The 19,169-nt window shown below is 37.6% G+C and overlaps 1 long non-coding RNA gene across 1 annotated transcript; it reads right to left on the bottom strand.

Annotated features, from left to right (window-relative positions):
* Window positions 1-646: 646 nt before the first annotated feature.
* LOC106994279 (uncharacterized) lies at window positions 647-17,280 on the bottom strand. The gene is made up of 5 exons (XR_003724139.2): window positions 17,148-17,280; window positions 8,200-8,288; window positions 7,221-7,284; window positions 1,599-1,779; window positions 647-843 (listed from the first exon to the last, which is right to left on the bottom strand). It is a non-coding gene; the product is annotated as an uncharacterized LOC106994279 (long non-coding RNA).
* Window positions 17,281-19,169: the final 1,889 nt, after the last annotated feature.

Below are 19,169 nucleotides of genomic sequence, written 5' to 3'. Positions count from 1 at the left end.
TAGAAATAAGAAATTTAAAAATAATCTTTAAAAATGTAACTATTAGGCTGGGTGTGGTAGCTTATACCTGTAAATCCAGCACTTTGGGAGGCCAAGGCGAGTGGATCACTTGAGGTCGGGAGTTCGAGACCAGCCTGGCCAACATGGCGAAACCCCCATTTTGACTAAAAATAAAAAAATTAACAGGGCGTGGTTGTGAATGCCTGTAGTCCCAGCTACTTGGGAGGCTGATATGGTAGAATCACTTGAACCCAGGAGGTGGAGGTTGCAGTGAGCCAAGACTGCACCACTGTACTCCAACCTGGGCAACAGAGTGAGACTCCATCTAAAAAGAAAGTAACTATTGCAATAGCAGGAAAAACAAGTAAATTTAACAAAAGATTTATAAGAACTGAGTGATGAAAACTACAAAAAATTGCAAATAAAAATTAAAGACCTAAAAAAATGGAGAGACATACTATGCTCATGGTTCAGAAAACTAATATTAGTAAGATGGCAATTCTCCACAAATTGGATATATAGGTTCAATGTAATTCTAATAAGATCCTAAGAGGCTTTGTTGAATAAATTGACAAGTTATTTTATACTTTACATGAAAAGAGAAAATAACCTAGAATAGCCAAAACCAATCATGAACTCAAGAGTAAGCTTGAAGTATTAGCTTTATTTGCCTTCATTACTTAAAACAAAGCTGTAGTACTCATAGCAGTGTGGCATTGGTATAAGTTGACAATCCACAAACAAACTCATGCATTTATGGCCAATTTATTTTCAACAAAGGCACTGAGGTAATTCAATGAAGAAAAAGTCTATTCAATAAATTGCACTGGAACAACTGGATATCTGTAGGAAAAAAAAATAATAATAAACCTCAACCTGGGCTACACAAAGATGTCTTAGACAAGACACAAAAGACTACTAAAATAGTGACAAACGAAACTTCATAAAAATTAAAACCTTTTTCTCTTTGAAAGACAGTTACAGATCATATAACTGGCAGATGGGAAATTGGAATTCCATTTGAGGTATCTTAGACCCTAAAACCCTAGCCTTTTTCACCACTCCATGTGGTCTCTGGTACTCACTCCAGAGTAAGGTAGTCTGGTCAGAAATAAACAGCATATATCAGCATATGTATCTAAAGAAGCCTAGGAAATATTTGATATGATGAGTCAAAGATCAATGATATTAGCTAACATATGTATTACATAAAACTAAACTTTCTGGAAACTTTCTGCATAGTGTAAGAAAGTAGATACCTTTTGCTTCTTCATATTAAGTAGATAACCAATAAAAAAGATGACATACAAAGGAAAGAAAGGCACCCAGAATGGAAATAGCACTGACTGAGCAGGGATCTGGACCCTGTTCTTAACTCCTTACTGACAAGGAGTATGGCCTTAAATTTCTGCACATTAGATTCCCTCTACCTAAAATACAAAGGTTAACTTAGAAGGACAAACCCTCATGCTCCTTTCAGATTCATAATATTAGAAAAGATTCTCCAGTCCTTTAGTCAACAACTTTTATTGCCAAGTTCTAACTGTGCATAGCTCCTTAGGTTGAGCGAGGAGTGTTAGAACAAACAGAGTCCGAACCCCAGATTTGAAGTCAGGACCATCACGATGGCTGGCGCTCCCCTTTGGCAGTTGAGCTGCATAGTCCCTGCTGGGGCACCGTCTGTCACAGCCCTATGAAGCCAGAGGATAAAAGGTGGGAAATGTTCACTAGCTGTGGTGTTTTATGTGGTGGGTTATTTTTCACCAGCTGCAGATGGCTCTGCAAGAAAAAAAAAGAGAGGGCATCTCAGTGACTGGCAAATCGCACCCAACAGCTTCACCAGAGATGAATGAGCTCTCTGTCTAACTGGGAGCTAGGCCTGGAGATTCACTTTGGGGAGAGTCCAGCCTCCTCTATATTTTCTGACAATCTCCATCCAAACTCCCCACAGGCCTGTGGTGTCTAGTACTGCACAACCTCACAGCCCCCATGTACTCAATTCACAATGATTAATGATGCGATGCAGTGCCTCAGACTCATCCACCCATTCTAGAAGTCCCTATAAAATAGCAGTTTGTACCTGGCCCACAGTAGGTGCTTGACAGGATACTTATCCAAATGTATTACATTGAAAAGTCCTTCACATCTATCATTGAAAACTACAGATGGAGCTTGTTCTTTCACCTCTGTCAAATATTTTCTGAAAATAAAGCTATTTAAGCATACGAGGTTGAGCCTGATTCTATCTGATTGTCGCTGTTATTCCAAGCCGTCTTCCATTGTCCCAAATTCCTGCTTTAATTTTGAGCTAACTGAAATTGACCTCTTTTACATCCAACACAGCTGGGGTAATGAGAAGTTCTAAAATTAACAATAACAGAGTTAGGGCTTGACCTAGCCATTAAATGGCGAAATTTGTTTGGGGCATCCAAAATATTTCCTTTTTGCACCAGCCAAAATACCACTGGCTGCTCTTTTTCACTTCTCTTCAAAAACTTGCTTTCAGAAAATGCTCTCACATCCATCATATATACCATAGCATAAGTTTGTCAATGTGATGGAATTCTGAGGAAATTTACATCCTAAGGCATAATTCTAAATGTTTCATGAAAACTTTAGCCAACCAAATAAGCAATTCAGTTGGGAGAATTCAGGGAGAGGTTCTGTTTTTGTTTGTTTGTTTGTTTTGTTTTGTTTTGTTTTGTTTTGAGACAGAGTCTCACTCTGTCACCCAGGCTGGAGTGCACTGGCACAATCTCGGCTCACTGCAACCTCCGCCTCCCAGGTTCAGGTGATTCCCCTGTCTCAGCCTTCTGAGTAGCTGGGATTATAGGTGTGCGCCACCACACCCTGCTAATTTTTGTATTTTTAGTAGAGACAGGGTTTTGCCATGTTGGCCAGGATGGTCTCAGTCTCCTGACCTCGTGATCCACCCGCCTCGGCCTCCCAAAGTGCTGGGATAACAGGCGTGAGCCACCGTGGCTGGCCCTGTTTGTTATTCACAATGATTAATGATGCGATGCAGTGCAACATAGAGACTATGTTACCTAAAAGTAAAATAGGCCTTAACTTTTTGTGTACTCTCCTCCACTACTTCTTTTGACCTTTAGCTACCTATACACCTGATTCACCGTGTTAATGCTTTTGATGCTAAAAGGCGAAATGGATGTCTAATGACTTTAAAAAGCTACTACCAAGAAGTGACTAACGGTCTGGAAAGACACAAGCAGACAGCATCATGAAATACACCTGTGCCTTCAAAGAGTTAATGTATTTCTGAAGGTTTCCTCCACCTTAGAAAGATATTCCTCACTTTGAAGTAGAAAAAAATCTAGGCGTACCTGAAGAGGAATGCTAAAAGAAGAGAGGCTGCTTTTAGGAGATATTGAACTCCAAACTTTAAATGATTTAAATGCAATCCCCATGTGCAGCTGCTAAACCAAAGCACCTCACCCCAGGGAAGAGATGAGAAATTTTGAGGGCAATTGAACACTGAGAATTCTCATTGTGGCTTAGCAAAAAGTGACTTAGCACATGTGTTTCAGTAATTATGAAGCGTCGGAGTGCTCACTGGCTCTGAAACACAGTCACAAGTATGACAACTCGGGTGCTGGTGTAAGAAGCAATCAGATGAGGCAGGAATGAACACCTTTTGCCTTTGCAATCTGCTCATGCTCTGGGCAACTTTTCTTCTGGGAATGGATGTCTGGGTTGTGCACTCACACCAAGATTATTCATTACTTTTTAAGATTAGCTGTGCAGAGCTAATCAGGGGAAGAAGAAAGGTAGAATATTTATTAGGTAACCACTATGTATTCAGCGCCTACTAGGAACCTGGAATTTTACATATACTCCTTAAAAACAAAAAGTTAAAAAAGAAATTGTGAGATCTCACACACATTACAGAAAGATATAGAAACTGCAAGCTCCTCTGTCACTCTGCACAAATCATAAAATACAATGTTGCTAGGCACTCAGAGGGCCTCTGCAGATCCATGCCTTAGAATCACCCACCTCTCCCCTAAAGGTTAGCCTCATTTATGTCACTCCTTTTACCATATATATTCCTTGTAAACATGCATTTATAAAGGCTTGGTTTAGTTGTGCTTGTTTCTGAATTATATATAAATAGAATTAAGCAGCATGAACTCCTTTGTATCTGGCTTCTTTCATTCAGAACAAAGTTATGTTTATGATGTTCGTGTTTTTGTTTATAAATGTAATTTGTTCATTTCATTGCTGTCATATTATATTACATGACTATATCACAATTTGTTTAGTCAACTGATGATGGGCTTTGGGTTAGAACTACTATAAATAATCAGCTATGAACATTCTTATACCTGTCTTTTGAGGCAGGTGGGCATGCATTTTTAGATATATACCTAGTGATAGAATTGAGGGTCATGATAGACTAAGGGCCTATATGGTCAAGTTAGTGTAGACAAGTAAGTCCATTATGTTATTCACACCTACAGACATTTATGGAAACTATACACAAGTAGTTTGAAATCAGGAATCATCCAACTGATAATTATCTTGAATCTCATGCAATGTACCATAGTAGACCTGCAAATGGGAAACTCACAAATGGTGACTAAATCAGAACCAACAAAAGTCATTCATTCATTCATTTGACTTTTTTCATTGAATACTAGCTATGTACTACATACTGTGCTAGGAGCCTGCATTGTTCTCTGCAGAGTAGGGCTTTCTAATAGAAAATAAGAATCACAGAATCGCAGCAGGTGTATAACTGAAAAGAGATAATATAGTTGAGGCCATTTATTAAATAATGAAATTCAGAGCCACAGAGAAGGAAAGGAATTTATTCAATGTCTATAGAGAGCTGTAGGATCCAGGTCTCTTGGTTCTCAGATCCAGAGAAATCTTTTCTGAGAAGGAAGAGTGGGGTCAAGGAAAGGAAAGTTGTGTGCTCATATTAATTAAATTCAACTGTTTCTGAGATTCTATTTTCCCTTTCTTCTCCCTTTTAAAGGCTAAAATAAGAAGTAGACAACTGACCAAGGTACAAAGTTTGTTTCTTCTCTCAGTCTCCAAAGACTTTGCCTCTGACATGGTCTACATCTTCCTTCCCCAGGTACCTATTCTAGCAACCCTGAGGTGCTTAAGAAACTCAATCCAACTCTTCTATAACATCTATTGATTTTGTTAATACTCCAAAAAGCCTTGCCTTCTAAGCCTCACCCACCATGTTGCCACAGCAGCTATGGCATGAAAGAACCACAACTGCAAGAAAGTAATGCACCTTTCCCAGATCAGATACAAGCTTTCTGGCAAATGAGATTTACATGGTCACTTTAGCCTCATTAAACCTAGTTCAGTTTGTACCTTTCCATACATTTCTCAAAAAGTTTTGAACAGTTACAATTCAGTAATCATAGAAGCTTCATTTTGACCTATTTTTATTTAAGAAAAAAATAGGACAATGCTATTTTCTTCCAAGACATCATTAGTACTCTTGGGTTTCTTCTCACTAAAAATTGGAGAGTTCAATATTCTGTTCAATGGTAGAAAGAGCATGGGAACTGGGGGACAGAATACATGATTTATATCCAGGCTTCCAGACAAACCATCACCTCTGTCTCAAGGTTGTTTATTATGTATAATCCATTTGAAAAATTGTTTAATAGTAAGTACTTAAAAATGTTACCCCCTTTCTGTTTTTTCCTTTATTTATTTTGGCTTAAATTGAGTTCTGAAAAAAGTGCTAATTTAACTCCTCAGAATAAAAAGACTGCAAAGTCTTGTCAAGCTCTGTATGATTCTGCAGAAACAGTGTTGTGTCTAGTTCCAATGGCAGCTACAGTCCCCAGCCTGAATGCAGCAATGTATGAAAAGGAGCATAACTATCTCTGGGAAGACCAAACTAAATTCAGCTTCTCTTGATGACAAATCTCCACTTTGAGAATCTGCTTCTTAAAACAACTATGTCTTTTCCATGTTTATTCTTCTTCTACCTCCCCAGCATTTCTTTTTTAAAATCTGGGGAGTCTCAAAAAGATATGAGAAAGTTCTTTTTAATTCGTCTGTCAGAGTGTTATTACCCACTACATAGAGTCTCATAAGTTGTACCCCATAGAGCAGGCAATCAAAGATTTAAAAATGACATGTTTAGATGAGCATTTTTAGCTCTGGGCTAAAAATCACTACTGGAAAGTGCTGGAACATGGCTCATCTTGCTGTGAAAACACTCAATCAGGGCTCAACCTACAGCAGAGTTAAATTAGTAGAATGCTTATCTTTCAAAGTGTTCAATTGGGAGTACTCAAATTTTGATGCATTTTAGTTGGGTACTAATTAGCAACTAGCTGACTGCTAAATGGACTGTCACCTTTCCTTTCAACAATTCACTGAAAATTAGTCCCTCAACGTTATTTGAACACAGAGGAAATGGGTTGGGAGGGCTAGAGTTAAAGATGGGATTTCATTTGGTGCATTTATGTGAGAACTTTTAGTGTGCTGCTGATATTTAAGGACTTCAGTAAATGCAAAAGAGGGGAAAAGGTTGGGAATGACAGACAGTGAGTTCTGCTCAGCAGGCGTTGACGCTATAGTCAAAGTATGAATGGATCTAGTTCTTTTTAAATGTTAATAAGCCTTTACACTGGAAAGGATTTCATATGTAGTTGCTATAATATCAGGCACTGGCCTATTCTGTGGTTGCTGAGGTAGCTTGGGTGTTTGAATTATTGCCAATATTAGGTGAGAAGGAATTCAAAAGAGATGTTTAAATGTTAATACAAAAAAAAAATCCTACATTTGAAAAGTAAATATAGACTATAGGTATTTTCTTCACATCTGTTTCTTAATTGTATTATTTTGATATAGAATTGAATTTCAGTCCATCATGACATTAGCTATCTTAGTAATAGAAAATGCATGAAAGGCAAGCATAAGCATGGGCTGAGGTAAGTAGGATGTCTCCTTTCCAGTGCTTAGAGAAAAGTGTTTTCCTGAGTATGCAGTCATTTTATTGCAGGGTTTGGATCTCAAATCTTCACATTCTTCCCTAACTTCTTAGACAGCAAATGTCAAAGAAACAAAGTGATGTGAGAGGAGGTGAAGTGATAATAATTTGGATCTAATAAAAATTAAATGATAATTGTCTTGGCTTCCAGAAAAAAAGTCAAACCTATCTTAGGCAGAGTTTAATATTGGAATTATAACAACAAAAAATTGACTCAATATGCTCTTACCAGATGTATGCCAGGGTCTAGATGCCAAAGTCACCCAGGCCAGAAATGGTCCCTACCCAGTCATCTAGAAAAAAGAAAACAAATAGCCGTTGGAGAGAAACTGATTGCATTAGTCCAAACCCTGAGTCCAGTAAAACAGAGAAATCAGAGTTTATTGATGTTGAGCAACAGCATTGAGCATTTCCCATAAGACCTTCTGAACAGGGTGATCTTAACTCTCAGGCTAAGAGACCTATAATTTTAGGTGTATGAAACAACTCCTGGTACAGAAACTTAATTGTCAAGAGAGAGAAGGCAGATCCATCATGTGGGAAAAAGGAGGACAGAAAGTATAAATTACAGGATTATATAAATGTATAGATTCCATGAAATACAAATGATGATGGGTTTTGGAAATAAAATAGCAGATTAAAGTTCATCTTAAAAACATGTATGATACCAAGCTTAAAATAAACCTTGAAAAAGAAGGGTAATGAGAAGGCGTATGTCCTGCCTAATAATAAAACAAATATAACTGTGACAGTAGAATGCTTATGTTTGGCCTGTGAGCTAAGAATGTTGTTTGTTGTTTTGTTTGTTCGTTTGTTTGTTTTACATTTTTGAAGCTTTGGTAAGAGGCGAGGGAGGGAGTGGAGGAAGAATCAATGCAACAGAGGTGTATATGGCCTACAAAGTCTGAAATATTCATTGTCTGCACCTTTTCTGAAAAACATAACCTTCAATTTATAATGTACATATACATTATTTTATATTTTTAAAATATATTTTATAATATTTTTTTAAATTGACTGCCTAGTCTCTCCTCTGCTGGAGGAAATGAAAGGAAAAGTCAGTTACCTATGTAACAGTGATCTGCGAATCTTTGCTTGGGGCAAACACTGAAATAATAGGATACCATTTTCTTCCTTTACCAGCTCCACATACTCACTGCTAAGAAAGATGACCTACATTCCAAAGGACTGGATCGAAGGTTACATACCAGGTATGAGACAATAATCATTGGAAATAAAAGCAGGTCCCAGGACAGCTGATTTCTCTCCTCTCTCCTGAAGAGGAAGTTGAAGTGAACTGAAAAGGAAAGGGAGAGGGTCGGGATTTGTGGAGAAGAAAACAAAAGATTTGCTCCTCTTGATGACTCCAGCTCTCCTAGGATGTGCCTTTCAGGTCCTTCTCAAAGTTTGGTGGTTCCCTGGGACACAAAAGACCACCATTTTGTTTCTCATTTACTCCTCCATAGACAAGAAAGACATTGGATGGGGTGTACTGGGAGAAAACAGAGCGGTGGGAAGAGCAGACTGCAGACAGTGCCAAAGGAAGACGCAGGACTCAGGAATATATTCCTCCCTGCCCTTACTCCCAGCTCAAGGCACAGATCCATGCATTTCTTTACCTATGGTGTGGGCCCAGAGTGAGCCAGCGGAGTTCAATGAGGTCACGAGGAATAAGTTAGCCTCCGTTGCTATCCCTATCCAAAGGTTGTCTGGCATAGCAGGAAAACTCATACAGCAAAAATAAGAGGAGGTACGCTTGTGGGAGCAAAGCACTGAGTGAAGAGAAACTGAGCCTTTTTAAAATCACCAGTAGGTGCAGGAGGGTGTCCAGGCAGCCAGGACACTTAATGGGCCACCCCTTAGAGCTAACAGTAAAAAGTGATTGAGGGCAGCCAGATGGCAGCATGAAAGCTGTGTGCTCTTGAAAATTGGATACTAGTAAGTGGAAAATGCCCAGAAAAAGGGAATAAACCACTTCATCAAAACCTCTGCCCATGTGTTTTCTGTACATTTAGATGTTTCTGAATTGCCAATGCTTATCTGCTTAACAATAATAAGCAACAACTTAATAATAGCTAACTAGTAAGAACTAAACTACCCTGTTGGAAGAACTAGATAAACATTACTTATGGGAAAGGAATCACTATTATGCTCTCTCTCTCTCTCCTCAACAGGTCAGCCTCCTTCCTACATATTAGTTATATTTACAGTGACCACAGAATTTATTTGGAAACTTTTGAGAGTAAAGAGTATGTTACTAATGATTTTGCCAGAACCAGGAATAAACAGATTCTGTCTGGAGCAACCAAGAAGGCATGGTTACCCTAGCAATATTTGTGCCCTTTCATTTTCACAACCACAGGCTTCGTAACAATAAAAGCTGTCGCAAGGAAGTGCCTACAATGTCAGGTGTTTTACCTATGTTGTTCCATATTATCCTCAAAGCTACCCTATCAAGTAGGTATTATTTTCACAGTTTTATAGAAGAGGAATCTGAAACTCAGAAAGGTTAAGTAACTTGCCTAAGGTCACACAGCTTTGATCCAACAAGAGAAGATTTTATCAAGCCTGTAATATACGTGAAGTCTTTTGCTAGCTGTTTCCACATTTGATATGCCATGTTAATACTTAACCTTTGAGAAGTGGGTAAGGATGTATCTTTACAGATGAAGAAATAACATTTCAGAGGAGTTATTATGTTATTCAAATTCAGCCAATCCAGGAAGTGCAGAAGTCCAAGTTGAACCCAGGGCTCTCTGAACCTGATGTATAGGGTTCTCAGCTTCCCATGCGGCCCTTCAAGGGGCTGAAAGGGGATGTTCTCAGTCTTTAATTGCTGAAGCCCAATTTGGTAAAAAAAAAAAAAAAAAAAAAAAAAAAAAACAGAGTGAACAGACAGCCGATGATGAACTTCAGGTTTTCCATTACTTTTATCATTGGAGCTTTGTACCTGTCAAAGATACATTTGTTTAAGATGCCTAGAAAAAAAAGCCATACTAAATTATCAGCACCACAAATGAGGCATAAACCCCGTAGCTCTCCATACCAGAACAAATCTCACTAAGATGCTACCAAAATTAGAGAGAATCATGTTTATGTGCAGTGTTCCCAGATAGCCTCCTGCAAGGCACACAGCGAACAGAATGCACTCATCCTTACTGACTCATATCCAGGCCTTTCAAATGACTTACATGGAACCAGGGTAACTACACACTCCATCTCTTCAACATTGGGACATGTAGCTGCAAATCCTTTTCGACCCTCAAGTAGATGAACGGTGTGCATACAAGCTATCTAAATTTGTGAGTAGCCAGAAAGAATCGAAGGTGGTCAGGAAGTGTGCAAAAATTAGAGAAACAGTGCCTCAGCCTGCCTTCCCTGGTGACCTGAAGGGAAATATAATAGAGTTGGTTTTTGTAACATGTCTTATTACTGTATTAGGATCATGTTAAGCATACTGTCAAAGCCTGATACAGGTGAGGTAATCCTAAAGAAAAGACTAGAAAAAGTCTAACAGTGAGTTATTTTCTGAGGGAAAATAGATATTCCCAGGACACCCTCGAAAGCAGAGGTCTGTCTCTGAAAATTAGTTCATCCTTCAGCTTATGAAGTCACCTTCCTGAACATGAGATGAGATTAGGACCATGGGTTTGCTTTCAGGCAGAGTTGGATTAAAAAGTTAATTCTGGGACTGACTGGCTTCTTTCAGCTTGGGTTAGTTTATCATCTGTGAGACTCAGTTGCTTCCTCTATAAAACATGATCCTAACACCGACTTCCAAGGGCTGTGGTAAAAACTAACCCGAGAGATCATATATGTGCACACCAGGCAAAGAAGACAACATGGAGTCATGTAGTAGAGGCTTAGTGAAGGTTAATTTTCCTTACATTGCTTTAAATGTGTGACCTTCTGTGAGTCACTCAGTTCCTCAAAGTTTCAGTTTCTTGATTTGCAAAATGTAAATAATAAAATTTGTGAGCATTAAACAAGAGAATATATGTAAAGTACGAATCACAATTCCAGGCACAAGTCTAGCACTCAGTAAATATTACTTCATATCCCTCCAGTGCTATTTCTCCAGGCAGACTTTCTGTTCAGCTGCACTAGTAGATACTGCATTATATTTGCTCAAAGTTTGCACAGAATCATAGGAGTTAAAATACTGCTGCTATTCCTGAGCAATGAAAGAAGTGAATGGTGTCTGCCTGGTTTTGGCCGTCACACCAGTTGAACCAATCTAGAATATGTGGCCTTTGCATTAACCCAGAGCCTTCCAGCCTACTTCTACCACTCAACTGCAGCACAGTGACCCACCTCCTGCAGAGGCTCGTTATCATAGACACTGATTTGTCATGCTGGGCCTTGCTAGCAGCTTTCTAGTCACTCACTTCATACTTCTCGTGGCAAATTATATTTGACTTTCAATTTAAAATCCAGAACACTCTGAAATAAAACCTCAGTGTAATCATGGTGATAAAGCAGTGGCACGTGCAGTTTTGACAGGATGAGACTTTTTGTTGTTGTTTGTCATGAAGAATCTCCTTCTGCATAGACCCATGCCCAAATCTGACCTCCAAAAGCCCCACACACATATCAGGGAATGACAGAAGATTCACTCATCCACACTACCTTGAACTTATAGGGAGCTCACAGCACTAAAAGTTTCTTTTAGAAGCAGAGGATTACTGTCCTATTGAAAGTCATGGAGTCTTAGTTAGGCTTGGTTCAGTGAGCATGAAATGAATGAAGTTAGAAATGGAAAGAAAAGCCATATCTCAGCAATAAAGTTTTCATCTTATTTAATCAAACACATATTTGCATATTTCTTTGGCAAAGACATCAGGTTCTCCAGTTGACAAGCTAAAGCAAAATCTGCCAAAGGAAATTGTTTTGGTTCTCTCTCCTGAATAAGAAACATTAACTCCAATTTTTCAGCATTAAACTTTGGTGGCTATTACTGCTATTTTCAAGTCCATTTGACTATCAAGTCCATTTGACTTAATGAATTTCAAAAACACAATCTGGGATTCCAAGTATTTAGAGAAAGGATACTTAATTTCAATAGATTATCAATTGCATGAAAGTTTGCAAAGGTTGGTCAACTCTGGTTGAGCGATCAATCCAAAAGTATTTACATTTGGTCCTAAGCTACAAGCATACTTACATTTAAGTATGGATGTTGGACTTGTATCATATAAAGTACTTGATATCTTTAGCATCTTGGCCTTGGAAACCTTAAAATTAGCTACAAATTAGGGAATTATTTAAACCTAACTTTTACAAGCATTCTTCATGATACTTCTTCACATATAATGTTGTCATACTGATTTATACATGATCTCCTCCCTTAATGCCTTCCAACTGGAAAGCAAACCGTTGAACAAGCCAAATTTAATTCTGATATTGAAAACTTTATAAGTGCCAAAAATATAAAGCCCAAAGATAATTCAACTTGCCATTGGAGATATGCAAATTATATATTAAAATTTACAGCTTATCAGATATTTTCTATAAAAGCATTTCAGCTGCATAGAAAATTGGTATTTATAAATATTTGACAAATTTCCCTATGCCATAAATTTAAAGAATAGGCAAAATGCTGTTTGCCCCCAATGACATTGTAACCAAGGGAAAGAGTTGTGTGATTCGACCTCCAAAGAACTGTGCAGGGACTCCCCTGGCTGTATTTTCTTCAATCTCCCCATTTGCCACTGATTTCAATGGTTCCTCTTTTTCTCACACCATCTGGTATAATCTGGCCATGATTATTTTTATGACTTAAGAAGAAGAAACACTGCCTCAACACACAAGAGGTTTCCAACTTTAGTCTTTGAGAGCCATTGCCAGGAAAAGAAAGTTGGGGATGAAGACAAAAATTCCAGAGACTGACCAGATGTGAGCAGCACCTGTTAATGTTCCCCCTAACTTCTCTGTGACTGGGGTAGATCTGTATCATACACTATAATCAGAAAGCAGTACTGTGCTCAGCCAGCTTCTCATCTTATGCTCTCATCTTAAGACTTCACAGTCTTACTCACAATTAAATTAATATGACAGGTTATCTTTCTTGTCAATAAAACCATTGTCCCTTGAATTCCTCTTCCAACCATATATTTTTCTCAAGGCCCTTCTTTGGTCCAAGATCCATGTTAATATAATAGTCAATATCAATTGAGTATTTACCTTATATTGGCCAATTTACCAAATTCTTTATATATTTTAACTCAAAATAATGATATTATTACCATTTCCATTTTATTCATGAGGAAATGAAGGCATAGACTGGTGGAAGCATTTAATGTGAACTCCAGAAGACTAAGTCCCACAAAGTTAGGCTTAGCATCTTCTTACCCTTACTGTTCTCCAGAAACAGTACCTTGTTTTCTCAGCCTGGCGTTATTAGTAAGGTCACATATTTGATTCTTAACTTTTGAGCTTCTGATTCCTAATTACCTTGGTGAAAATGTATTTTGAGTTCTAATTATGAAATTGGCACTCAGTCATTACTTTAAGGTACATGAAGCCAACCAAAAACCCATCTCTAACTACCATCATTGGCTTCTTCCACCAACTGATCCACGGATCCTGACTTATGCTGGCTCAGAAGGTAAGGAAGTTTTGATTCAGTAGAGTCAAGAATATTGTCCCATTCCTGGAGTCAGGGATTCTCTTACAGAAGAGAAGGGAATACTGCTCTGCGATGAGCCCTCTAAAAATACCTAATCTGCCTCATTGGGAAAGATTCACAAAGGAAGAGAGGAAGTATGTTGTAATAGGAATTATAAAGGCACTGTGATGTGGCCTGAAAGTGAGAAAGACACCAGAAGTACAAAAAATTATAACAATAACCACAGAACCCATTTGTGAAGCATCTGATATATGCCAGAAATATACCAGTGATTGTGACAATGATGATTATGATGCTAACAATGAAAAAATGCTTATATAGTGATTCTTATGTGCAGGCATTGTTCTAAGTTCTTTATATATCATAACAAATAGAATCTTCACAACAATCCTATGAGTTATATGTTATTAATATACTCTAGAGATACGAAAGGGACTCTTATGTTGAGCAATTTGCTGCATGTTGGCTCAAAGATGGGTTCTAGAATATCCTCTCATAATGAAGCCCCAATTTGCAATATAAGACATAGTTTGGTACTGAAAACCCAAAAGACTTGACACTTCTCTGAACTTTCAGACAAAGATGGGTGGGGACGAGGAAAGAAAACAAATAACAATAAAACCTCTACTCAGGAATAGCTACCACAGATATTTCAAAACACAGAAATAAACTAACTTTATAGAAAACAACCAAATTACTCATGAAATGAAAGACTATGTCTTGGGATGTAAAAATGTTGGAGATTTCATAAATAACTTCAAAGTATATATTTAATTTAATTAATTAATTAATTTAGATAGGGTCTCACTCTGTCACCCAAGCTGGAGAGCACAAGCTGGAGAGCTGGTGGCAGAATTCTAGTTCACTGCAGCCTGAAACTCACTGCAGCCTGAAACTCACTGCTGCCTGAAACTCCTGGGCTCAAATGACCCTCCCACCTCAGCCTCCAAAGTAGCTGGGATTACAGGTGCACACCACCACATCCAGCTAATTGTGTGTGTGTATGTGTGTGTGTATGTGTGCGTGTGCATGCAGGTAGATGGGGCCTCATTATATTGCCCAAGTTGGCCTTGAATTCCTGCCCTCGAATGATCATCCCACCTTGTTGCCCCAAAGCATTGGCATTATAGGTAGGAGCCTCCATGCCCAGACTTAAAATAGATATTTTATGAATCTGAAAGAGTTAATGACAAAAATACCATTCTTAAAAGAACAAGAGATTATGAAACAAAAGAGACAGATATAAATCTAATATTAATAAATATGAAAAAAGCTGTCAATTAGAAATTCAGAAAATAAAAAAGTGTAGCCACTGAAAAACTTTTGCAATAGATGATATAGAGTAGTAATATTAATAGTACGGTATACGATTCCCATAATTGATTGAGAATCATTAAACTGAAACTTACCCAAAATCATTATAATGAACACAAAAATGTGAAATAAAACCTGTTGTAGTATTAAGAAACTCCAACTATAAATTCAAGAATAAGTAGAAGCAATATTTGAAGAAATAATGACTACAACTTTTTAGGAAAAAATTAAAAACAGGAAAACTCACATTTAAAAGACACAGTGCAACCTTGGGTTAATTACAAAATAAAAACAAAAAACAAAAGCAAACGGTAAGGTATACATTTGTTATTTGACTCAGCAATCTTTCTATTAGAAATTTATCCTAAGGATACACATCAATAAACTAAAACAATATATGCACAAGTTTATTCATGGTGGAACTTTTATTATACCAAAATATTAGAATAACTTCAATGCCCATCCATAGAAAGCCAATTGAATAAACTTGATTTATCATCATAATGGAATATTATACAGCTGCTAAAACGGATTGAGAAAGATCACTATGAATTCACATACAGTGATTTAGAGGATACGTCATTACATGAAAAAAGCACAGAAAAATATAAAGAATATGCAGTGTTTTCTGTTAGAAAGTCTGAAAATATGTATGCACATATGTTTATTTTGGCAAAAAGAAATACAAGACAGATTGAAACAGAAACAAAAATAACAACAAACAGGTCACCTAGAACTGGTGAGTAGGAACAAGATGAAAGGGTTAGAGAAGGGAATAAGGCTTCTCAGAATACACAGTGAAACAAAATGAATATAGAAAGAAAGCAATGTAGTCAATAAATTAAATAAATTGGTTTGAAAATGTTGGCAAATCTGTTAAGTAACATTTTTTTTAAAAGAAGCCATTATTACTATACTTCGTTAGTTTAAAAATACTCGAAATAGAATTCTATCACAACAAAATTTTAGAAAGGCTAATTTCTTTGTCTTATTTTTGTAGGAAGAGTTTCTAAGATCCTTTAGTCATGGTTTAAAAACTATATTAAATATGTATGATAGAAATGTAACAGTAATCTCTAAGAAAATGAAAATAATTTAAATCTTCCAAGCTAATGGGAAAAAAGCATCAAGACAATTTTGTCAAAGAGATGGAAAAAAAAAAAAGCTAAGTGAAAGAGAACCAATATAAAATGGCTACAACACATCATAATGTTTCAAATATAAGGAGATTAAAACCAATTTGACAAGGCTGAAGAAATAAATAGTCGAAGATAAAGAATGTCTGAACATTGGACATAGAAATATTCACACATGGCCAGGTGCGGTGGTTCATGCCTATAATTCCAGAATTTTGGGAGGCTGAGGAAGGCAGATCACAAAGTCAAAAGATCGAGATCACCCTGTCTCTACTAAAAAATACAAAAAAATTAGCTGGGCGTGGTGGTGCACGCCTGTAGTACCAGCTACTCAGAGGCTAAGGCAGGGGAATCACTTGAACCTGAGAGGCAGAGGTTGCAGTGAGCCTAGATGACGCCACTGCACTCCAGCCTGGTGAATAAACGAGACTCCATCTCAAAAAAAAAAAAAAAAAAATTTATATATACATATATATACACACACACACATAAATAAAAATGTGCACCACTGCCAGCTCTCCCATCCTCAGACAGTCAATTCTCTCACTTTTGGGAACCATGTGGAAAAAGCATTGGAGAATTTGGAGAATCTGTAATTTCACAATTAGAAGAAGGAAAGTAAATATTTTGAACAAATATTATTGAAGCAAGTAAATATTTGTTCAAATTAATTTACCAATGAAAAATGAAATATTAAAAAACCAGAAGCACCTTAAGAAAATGAATTTGGGGACAATATTCTAGGCAGGGCTGACTTGACAATATCCTGAATCCTTCTGCCCAGAATCATACAGACACAAACACACAAACACTATTTTCATGTGATTTCATGGTTTGAAATTCCACCAGTGAGAGATGCATATGGGTTAAGCGTCTAAATATACGAACACATCAGGGTTGATGGAAATTCTCTGCTATATGTGGAGGGCTTAGAGGGGAGAGGGTGAGGGGAGTACTAATTTTGGAAAGTGAAAAGAAAGGAGTGAGTGCACAGAAAATGAAAGTGATGGGAAATTAGGCAACTGGGTGCAAAGACAAAAGGAAAGGAGAAGGTGCCAAAGATACTTCATCTACTCACAAATCTTGCTTTAAGCTCAGATCATATGTTTAAAAGATGCAGGAAAAAAGGAGTTATCTCATTCTCTCTTCTGACTCCTCCCGAACTGCATGGCTCTTGATAGCAGGCGATGGCATTTATGGCTCTGCTATCAGTCCTTCTGTTATGCCAGGATTAGAGATGCTTTGGCTGCCAAACACAGAACTAAATTAACCTACACCAATATTTCTACAAGCTATTGTGTTCCAAGACAAGCCATAGGCGTGAAGCAGATGTTCTCAAAGCATATATTTGACAAAAGATTAATGTCCAGAGTGGTATGTATTCTAAACAACTGATTTACACACATAGATTTTGCACATAACTCCTGTGTTGGTTGAGTTTTTCCTCTTTAGAATTACTTTGATATTTTTCCCCATTCATTTTTCTTTGAAAACCTAATGTGTGCTGGGTACCTCAGTGGATGAGGGCTATACATGGGTAAGTAAAACAAGACCCTGCCTTCAGAAAGCCTTGACGGGGTAGCAGAGGAATTCACTGCCAAGGCAAAAATTACCAGATGAAAGAGAGAGAAAAATGTAAAAGTTGGCAAAGAATAAGAGTTCAGTTGGGTGTGTTTTCTTTCAAATCATTTATTCAGTTTTTCTCATTGCTTTCTACTAAAAGCCTGATTTCATTAAGAAAGTACTCACGAAATTTCTAAGACAACAGACACAAAAGAAATTTTTCAACAAAATCTGCCTAACATATCTCCCCCATCTTACTCCTTCCACCCCATGGAGCAGACAGCTGGAGTCAGCTGACTTGTTCATATTTGTGTATTTGCAGGGTTTAACCTCTTCACTGCACCAACAAGCCAGGCATGACCATTGAATTGTCACTGTTCTGCCCACAATCCATACTCTCCTCAGAGACAACACTGTTGGCAGTTTTTTAAAGGATTGATGTTGCATAATAGGCACTATGCAAAAAATGCTCAGTCCCCAATGCAGCCTGCTTGCCATACTCCAGAGGTTACACTTTGCGAAGTTCATGCCAGAATGTTCTGCTTTCACTGAGTGCTTAAATGCTCTTAGCAGGAAGAGAGGATAGGATTTGTTCCCCATTGAGACTCCGGAAATAATAAGTAGTTTGCAAAAAGTGAAACCTCTCAGTCAGCGATCTGTGCTTGGGAATGAGCCTTTGACCCATAGGAATTTGTTAAGTTTACTTTCAAACTCTTCATTTTTAAAAAAGTTTTTTCCTTGTTGTTGTAGAGAATTGTTTCATTTGATGCATCACTAGCCTTCTCCTGTTGTTATTTTGTTTTTTTGTTTTTTGTTTTTAAATCAAGGGCTGTGTGTTGTACTTTGCCCTCCAAATAAAAACCACTGTGGCTATAGCCTTTGCTGAGAACCTTACCCAGCAGAGACTGAAGCATTTGCTTCTTCTGATGAATCTGATCAAGCCCATCTTCTTCCAGTATCTCAATTCTGAGTGCAGCCCCTTGATTAAAGGAAAAATCAACCTTCTGCAGCCCTGGGCCTAACCCGACTTTTTCCCTTGTGTAGTTTCGTCTCCAGACTTTCCAAACCTGGCTCCTTTCCTGGCTGCTTCCTCCCTGGCCCCTTGGAACAACAACTGGCATTTAAGCACCAACATTTACAAAGGACTTCCACACACAGAATGGGAGGCAAAATAGACTAATCACTTACTGTGAGCCAAGCACTGGGCAAGACACTTGAAAAACATTACTATACCTAATCTATAAAACTCTGTTGGGTTTTTCTATTCCCATTTTACACATGAAGAAAACAGAATATACATCTCCTCAAGGAAATCTAGCCTCATGATTATTGTGTAAACTACAACAAAATGCATCATTCCATCATCTCAGTATCTATTTCCTAAAAAGACTTATGATGATTAGAAGCCAACAAGATATTTATGATTCTATCTCCATCTTTTATAATCATCTCATTCTTAATTAACTCAGCAACATTTCTTAAACATTTAACCATTTGGACTTTATTGAGTCCTTTTATAGCATTCAACTTAGTTTAT

Source organism: Macaca mulatta, chromosome 17 (assembly GCF_049350105.2).
Source record: "Macaca mulatta isolate MMU2019108-1 chromosome 17, T2T-MMU8v2.0, whole genome shotgun sequence".
NCBI classification, from domain to species: domain Eukaryota; kingdom Metazoa; phylum Chordata; class Mammalia; order Primates; family Cercopithecidae; genus Macaca; species Macaca mulatta.
The sequence above is the reverse complement of the archived record's forward strand: the minus strand, read 5'-3'. Positions and strand labels throughout refer to the sequence as shown.